This window comes from Galeopterus variegatus, unplaced genomic scaffold (assembly GCF_000696425.1).
Source record: "Galeopterus variegatus unplaced genomic scaffold, G_variegatus-3.0.2 Scaffold1785, whole genome shotgun sequence".
Lineage (NCBI taxonomy): Eukaryota > Metazoa > Chordata > Mammalia > Dermoptera > Cynocephalidae > Galeopterus > Galeopterus variegatus.
In genome coordinates, this window is record NW_007727896.1 from 265,590 (window position 1) to 274,477 (window position 8,888).

Below are 8,888 nucleotides of genomic sequence, written 5' to 3' on the forward strand. Positions count from 1 at the left end.
CCGCCTGCCGCCCGGTCCCCGCTCGCGGGCTGAGCGAGGGGTGGGAGCAGCGCCGAGGGTTGCAATCCCGTTGCCGGTCCCCGGTCCGGTACGGGGGCAACACTGAGGGTTGCGATCCGTTGCCGGACACGGAAAAAAAAAAAAAAAAAAAAAAAAAAAAAAAAAAAAAATTCTATGCCTTCATTTAAATACTTTATTAAGAGAAGGAATTGGAAGATGGAGTGCGGTCAACCAGAGCTCTGCTACTTTGACTCATCAAGACAACCCCCAGTGGTGGAGTTCAGAAAACCCCAAATTTAACAGAAAATATTTCCTAGGCCCAAAATAGAAAGAGCAAGAACCTGGCTGTAGGTATTACTCTGTCAAAAGAAGGAATATATCAATGGAAGGGGAACTGCCATTCCAGAAACAAAAATAAAATAAAATGAACACAGATAGGCAGAAGTTGGCAACCCCAGGGGAAGGGGCTTCATGACCCCCAAATTCCACTGTTCCATCACTGTAATGGGTATATTTTGACCCAACTTTGGGTCTTGATGTCATTAGCCTTTTAATTTATATCACTGACTCTCCTTGCTCTGACTTAATACTCACCAAGCCATTTCTTGATTATAATTCTGCTTTTTATGTAGATCCTTCTACAGACGAACAGAATCCACTAAGCAGCTAACACGAATGTCCAGGACATTTGGCCAGAGGCAGCAGAGTGTAGTAGTTAAAAGCACAACAACAACAAAACAGAAATAACAAGTGTTAAGAACATGGAGAAATTGGAACCCTCATATGCTGCTGTTAGGAATGTAAAATGGTGCAATCGCTATGAAAACAGTTTGCTAGTTCCTCAAAAAGTTAAACATAGAGTTACCACATGGTGCAGCAATTCTACTCCTAGGCATATACCAAGAAAATTAAAAGCATATGTCCATACAAAAACTTGCAGAAGAATGTTTATAGTGGTAACATATGAGAGACTGGCTTAGTTGGGGGAATCCCTGACCCACATGGGTCAGAGTGCTTGCCACTGTAGGGTCACCAGTCACACCTGCTGGGCAGAATTTAAAAGAGAGGCTTTTTTATTTTGGAAGATGTCAACCAGTAGACAGAGGGTGAAGTCCCTACTGCCTCCCTGATAGACTGAAGTCTGGGATTTACATAGGTAGATGTACTGGGGAGACAGGATGTAGAGTCTTCAAGCATGATGGTCAGTGGCTCTCTTACATTATCTGTGGTGCCAAGATGTTGTCTAATTTCCATTCCATGATGCTATCTGTGAGAGATTTACCAGGGAAGACAAGATGTAGGGTATTCAAGCGTGATGGTCAGCTGCTTGTGATAAAATCTCAGTAGATGATTAAGGAGTAGCTACAAAGGGAAAACAGTTAGTTCTGTATTGTAACATGGGTGTGGAGGTTCTTCTATATTTACAATCACAGCATTATTCATAATACCCTAAAAGTGAAAATAACACAAATGCCAATCAGCTCATGAACTGATAAAGTGCGGTATATCTATACAATGAAATATTATTCAGGCATAAAAAAGAATGAAATACTAATACATGTTACAACATGGATGAACCTTGAAAACGTTATGCTAATTGAAAGAAACCAGACACAACAGTTCACATATTGTCTAAGTCCATTTATATAAAATGTCTGGAATAAGCACATCTATAGAGACAGAAAGTAGAGCAGTGGTTGCCCGAAGCTGGGGGAGGGGAAATTAGGAGTGACAGATAATATGCACAGAATTCCTTCTGGGGTGACAGAAATGTCCTGAAATTTGATAGTAGTGAATGTTTCACAACTTTGTGAATATACTAAAAACCACTGAATTATACATTTTAAAATGGTGAATTTTATGTAATGTGTATTTTTATATTATGTGAATTATATCTCAGTAAAGAATATATTTTATTAAACCTAATATATCTAAAGTATACTAAAACATGATAACAATAGTCTGAACCTTCAGTGAATCACATATCTTTTGTCGGTGGAATATCTTGCCTTGATGTTGACAGCTGCTGACTGATCAGGGTGATGGCTGCTGAAGGTTGGGACAGCTGTGACAATTTCTTAAAATAAGACAACAATGAAGTTTGCCACATCAATTAACTCTCTTTCATAAAAGATTTCTCTGTAGCATGCAATTCTGTTTGATAGCATTTTACCCACAGTAGAATTTCTTTCCAAATTGGAGTCAATTCTCTCAAACCCTGCCTCTGCTTTAGTAGCTAAGTTTATGTGATATTCTAAATTCCTTGTTCTCATTTAAACAATGTTCACAGCATTTTCACCAGGAGTAGATTCCATCTGAAGAAAATACTCTCTTTGCTCATCCATAAGAAGCAACTCCCTATTCATTAAAGTAAAATCAGGAGATTGCAGCAAAGTCACATCATCAGGCTCTACTTCTAATTCTAGTTCTCTTGCTATTTTTACCACATCTGCAGTTCCTTCCTCTACTGAAGTCTTGAATCCCTCAAAGTCATCCATCAGGGATTGAATAAACTTCTTCCAAACACCTACTAATGTTGATGTTTTGACCTCAGCCCATGAATTACAAACGCTCCTAATGGCATCTAGAATAGTGAATCCTTTCCAGGTTTTAAATTTAGTATGTCCAGATTTATCAGAGGAATCACTATCTATGGCAATTATAGACTTACAAAATGTATTTCTTAAATAATAAGACTTGAAAGTCAAAATTACTCCTTGATCCACGGGCTGCAGAATGAATGTTGGGTCAGCAGCATGAAAACATTACATTACCAGACTTACAAAATGTATTTCTTAAATAATAAGACTTGAAAGTCAAAATTACTCCTTGATCCATGGGCTGCAGAATGAATGTTGGGTCAGCAGCATGAAAACATTACATTACTCTATACATCTCCATTAGAGCTCTTAGGTGACCAGGTGCATTGTCAATGAGCAATATTTTGAAAGGAATCATTTTTTTTCCTGAGCAATGGGTCTCAACAGTGGGCTTAAAATATCCAGGAAACCATGTTGTAAAGAGATGTGCTGTCATCCACTCTTTGTTGCTCCATTTACAGAGCATAAGCAAGAGTAGATTTAATGTAATTCTTAAGGGCCCTAGGATTTGGGGAATAGTAAACAAGCATTGGCTTGAACTTAAAATCATCAGCTTCATTAGCTCCTAACAAGAAAGTCAGCCTGTCCTTTGAAGCTCTCAAGCCAGGCAATGACTTCTCTATAGCTATGAAAGTCCCAGATGACATCTTCCAATAGAAGGCTATTTCATCTTCCCTGGAAAATCCTGTTGTTTACTGTAGCCACCTTCAGCTTTCTCAGCTAGATCTTCTAAATAACTTGCTACAGCTTCTACGTCAACACTTGCTGCTTTTATGTTATGGAGGAAACATCTTTCCTTAAACCTCATGAACCAACCTCTACTGGCTTCAAACTCTTCTTCTGCAGCTTCCTCACCTCTCTCAGCCTTCACAGAACTGAAGAGTTAGGGCCTTGCTCTGGATTAGGCTTTGACCTAAGAGAATGTTGTGGATGGTTTAATCTTCTATCCAGGCCACTGAAACATTTTCCATCTCAGCAACAAGGCTGTTTCCCTTTCTTATCATTCGTGCATTCACCAGAGTAGCACTTTTAATTTCCTTCAGGAATTTTTTCTTTGCATTCAGAATTTGGCTAATGGTTTAGCAGAAGAGACCTAGCTTTTGGCCTATTTCAGCTTGTGACATGCCTTCCTCACTAAGCTTAATCATTTCTAGCTTTTGATTTAAACCGAGAGATATGCAATTCTTCCTTTCACTTGAACACTTAGAGGCTATTGTAGGGTTATTAATTGGTCTAATTTAAATATTATTGTGTCTCAGGAAGTAAGAAGGCCTGAGGATAAGGAGAGAGATGGGGAAAGGGCTGGTTGCTGGAGCAGTCAGAACACACACAACATTTAGCAATTAAGTTGACTGGTTTATACGGCATGATTCATGAGCCCTAAAACTATTACAATAGTAACATAAAAGATCACTGATTACAGATCACCATAAGAAATATAATAATAATAATAAAATAGAGATATTGTGATAATTACTAAAATGTAATACAGAGACATGAAGTGAGCACATGCTATTGGAAAAATGGCACCAATAGACTTGTGGACGCAGGGTTGCTACAAACCTTCCATTTGTAAAAAACAGTACCTGTGGAGCAAGATAAAATGGAGCACAATAAAACAAGGTATCCCTGTATTATGAAATCATTATGATGGAGGGCAATTGTTCAGTCTCTCACATTTCTACACATCTTGCAAGTGAGTAACAGTTTTTGTTCCAGACCATATTTACTTTTTAGAATAGTTTCAGCTTTATGGAAAAAAATGAGCAGACAGTACAGAGACTTCCACATCCTCCCCTCTTCCAGATAATTTTCCTATTATTAACATTTTGCATTAGAGTGGTACATTTCTTATATTGGTGAACCCATATCAATACATTATTATTAACTAAAGTCCACAGTTTACAGTGTTTCACTCTTTGTAATGTACAGTTCTATGGGTTTTGAAAAATGCATAATGCCATGTAAAATACAGAGTACTTTCACTGCCCTATTTCCTGTGCTTCTCTGATTCATCTCTCTCCCCCTAAATACCTGAGAACCACTGATCTTTTTACTATTTCTATAATTGTGCCTTTTCCAGAAATGTCATACGGTTGGAATCATACAGACTGGCTTCTTTCATTTAGCAATATGCCTCTCAGATTCCTCTAGGTCTCCTCATGGCTTGATAGCTCATTTCATTTCATGGCTGAATAACATTCCTTGTGTGGATATACCACGGTTTGTTTAAGCATTCATTTGTGGAAGGACATCTCGGTTGCTCCCAGTTTGGGGAAATTATGAATTCCCCAAACTATAATATTTAGATGCAGGTTTTTGTGTGAACATAAATTTTCAACTAATTGGATAGATACCTAGGAGCTCAATTGCTAAATCATATAAAGAATATGTTTAGCTTTGTAAGAAATTGGATGACTAGCAGCAATGAATGATAATTTCTGTTACTTCCCCATTTTTTCATCATTTGGTGTATTATCACTATTTTTTATTTTAGCCATTCTGATAGGTATGTAGTGATACCTCATTGTGGTTTTAATTTGCATTTCCTTAATGGTGAACTATGTTGAACATCTTTTAAGTGCTTATTTTCCATCTGTATGTCCTTGTCAGTAAAATGTCTGTACATGCCTTTTGACCATTTTCTAATTAGATTGTTTATTCTTTTAATACTTATTCTTGAGAGTTCCTTATATATTAGTCCTTGTCAAATATGATTTTCTACTCTATTATCTTGTATAAATTTTACAATTTTGCATTTTACATTCAGGTCTACGGTCCATTTTAAGTTAACTTTTGTCAAAGTTGGATGATCTGTGTCTAAATTGTTTTTGTTTTGTTTTATTCTTCTATAGATTTCCAGCTCTTTCAGCATCATTTGTTGAAAAGACTATCCTTTATTTAATTACCTTTGCCCTGTTGTCAAAATTCAGTTGATTATATTTGTGCAAGTCTATTTCTGGGCTCTCTATTTTGTTCCACTGACCTATTTGTCTATTATTTCATCAATAGCACATTGTTTTAATTACTACAGCTTTACAGTAAGTCTCAAGGTTGGGTAGTGATTTTGTCATTCTTCTGTACTGTGTTGAGTATTCTGGGTTTTTTGCTTTTCCTTATAAATGTTAGAAGCAGTCTGTCAATATCAACAAAATCACATGCTGGGAATTTTAAATGGAATTGAGTTAAATTTATAGAAAAAGTTTGGAAGAACTGACCTCCTGAAACTATTTAGTCTTGTCTGCAAACATGGAATATGTTTCCATATACTTAGATCTTTTTTAATTTCCCTCATCAGTGTTTTGTAATTTTTCGTACATAGATCCTGTACATATTTTGCTTGATTTATATCTAAGCATTTACTTTTGTGGTGCTAATGTAATTGATATTGCATTTTTAAATTTTAAATTTCCCTTGCTGCATCACATGTGATCATGATCAAGTTTTACCTCTCTTAGTCTCTTTACTCATCTGGAAGAGGGTAACAATAGAGCCCACATCCATCAGTTGTTGGAGGCAGAGGAGGTAATATTCCTAAAACCTAGGGCCTAGCTAAGTAAAGACTTAATTAAATGTAAGCTATTACTATTATTGTTTGTTGTTTGCTTCTTTGTTTCTACTAGTTTCAGTTTCAAAGATCGACCTTTTTTCAGGACTTTTTTCTCTAATTCTAAGTCTACCTATGTGGAACCTCCCGAGAAGTGGCTGCATCTACTAAACACACAGCCATAAAGTGAGGAAGGGAAGTAAAATGGAAAATGGAAAATGCAATACAGGAATAACAAGGACCATATTTTATGCTTTGTCTCCATTAGATCTTTTTTTTTTTTTTTTTTAATGAACAAGAAGGAGTTTATTGCCTCATGTTCAAGGTGGTTCAGGGAGGAGCTGACCTCAGGCTGAGGGATGCCGACACAGAGGCTTCTTGAGACTGATGACCCTGGGAGGGTCTTTCTAAAAAAAAAATGTAGTGGTTTCCCCATAGTTAGCAATATACATTTACAAGTAATCTAAATCCACTATAAAATAACACTACACCACTCACAGGTAATACATAAAATAATATTTTACATAATACATAAAAGAATATTCCCAATTCCTCCCTCATATCCCTTATAACATCACCATCATTTATTTTGATTTTATATATACTATGATAACCCAATACATTTTTGCTATTAATTCTTTAAAAAAACCAGTGATTAGATCAATTGAGAATTAAAAAAGAGGGATGGCTGATTAGCTCAATTGGTTAGAGCATAATGTTATAACACCAGAGTCAAAGATTTGGATCCCCATACTGGCCAGCTGCCAAAAAAAAAAAAAATAATAATAATTAATTTAAAATAAATTTTAAAAAATTTTTTTATTTGTTCTTTCTTTTGTGCTCTCTTTTTCTGTATGTACGTTTGAGTTTGTGAGCTATATCATTTTCTTTCTCTCTGACTTCTTTTAACATTTCTTGCAAGGCAGAGCTACTGATGACAAATTCCTTCTGCCTTCAGGTGTTATTTGTTGTAAAAAGTCTTTGTTGTTTTTTAACCTTTGGGAGATAATTTTTATGGATAAAAACTTCTCAGTTGGTGGGTTTTTTTTCCTTTTAACTCTTTAAAACTTTCACTCCAATTTCTTTTCACTTGCATTGTTTCTGATAGGAAGTCCAATGTAATTCTTATCCTTGCTTTTCTATCTGCATGGGTGGGTAGCTTTTTTCTCTGGCTTCTTTCAAGATGTTCTTTGTCTCTGATTTTCTGAAGTTTGAGTATAAAAATGCCTAGTTGTAATTTTTTTGGTATTTGTCCTGTTTGTATTTTCTTGTGATGTGGATCTGTGCTGTCATTAAATTTGGATAATTCTCAGCCATTATTATTTCAAATACTTTTGTTCCTTTTTCTACCTTCTCCTGAATTTCCATTACCCATATGTCTACCATTGTTATTGTCCCATCATTCTGGGATATGCTTTTCCAGTCTTTTCTTCTGTTTTCTTTTTGTACTTCAGTTTGAGAAGTTTCTAATGATATGTCTTTATTGATTCTTGCCTCAGTCATACTCAATCAACTGATAAGCCCATCAAAGGTGTTCTCCACTTCTGTTGCAGTGTTTTTGATTTCCAGCATTTCCTACTGTCCTGGAGCATCCATCTCTCTTATTTTGTTACTTATGAGTTTTTGCATGTTGTCTACTTCTTTTATTAAGGCCTTTCACTTATGAATCATAGTTATTTTAAATTCTCTTTGATAATTACAAAATCTTTATTATAGCTAAGTCTGATCCTGATGTTTTCTTTGTCTTTTCAGGTTGTGTCTTTCCTCCCCTTTTAGTATACCTCAAAATTTTTTTGAAAGTCAGACATGATGTTTTGGGTTATAGGAACCGAGGTAATTAGGCATTTAGTGTTAGGCTTTATGTTAAACTCGCTAGAATCTGAGCTGTAATTGTAACTGCCAGAGGTTTTAATTTCAATATTTTTTTCTCTCTGTTGTCTTTGGGTTTCTCCAAGAACTCCTTCTAAAATAAAGGCTGTGTGTTGCAGGTCTCTCAGTTGAAATCCATTGTTGTGATACTAACGCCCTGTTGATATGGTGGTTAAGTGTTCAGGAAAGGAAGTATTCTATCATTTTGTAATGAAACGTCTCTCTCTCTCCTTTTTTTTAGTGGGCCTGAGCCCCAGGACTGTGAACTTTAAAAGATTTTCCTTGCTGTTTTAAATTATATATTTTTACATGAGACAGGTAGGCTAAAGGAGGCTGGAGATTTCTAACTGCTTTTATCTGGGACTGATAAGGCTCTGGTAATGCAGTTTCTCATGGAGAACAAGTAATTGTCATGAAGAATGCTCTGAGAGTATTTCAGACTGATTGCTTTTTGGGGTGGGGGGTGAGGTGAGGAGATATTTCAAATGGTTACTTTTCTCTCCCTCTGCTAAAGTATGAGGGGATTTTTCTCCAACCTGAACTGTGAGACTATGGTGGTATTCCTGGAGGTAAAACACATGAAAGTGTGAAGACCTCTAAAAGTAGGGCCCTACTCCACAATTAGCTTCCATCAATTCATCAAAACACCATTTGATTGTTCTTACCACTTACTGGCTTGGGGGGCTGTCTTCTCTCCCAGTGAGCTGATTTCATATGTGATTTGTTGTATGCATCTCTTTCTTTCCACATTTTGGAGTGATGGTTTGTCCTATAGCTTCAATCCTTGGATGAATCCGAGAAAAGTCACTGATCAGCTTTTATTCTTATCGTAAGTATGAGAGTGATGACTTTCAATTCCTTTACATATTAGA

General features: G+C 36.2%; 1 pseudogene; it reads right to left on the bottom strand.

Annotated features, from left to right (window-relative positions):
* Positions 1 to 1,362: 1,362 nt before the first annotated feature.
* Positions 1,363 to 3,808, bottom strand: LOC103595515 (annotated as a pseudogene).
* Positions 3,809 to 8,888: the final 5,080 nt, after the last annotated feature.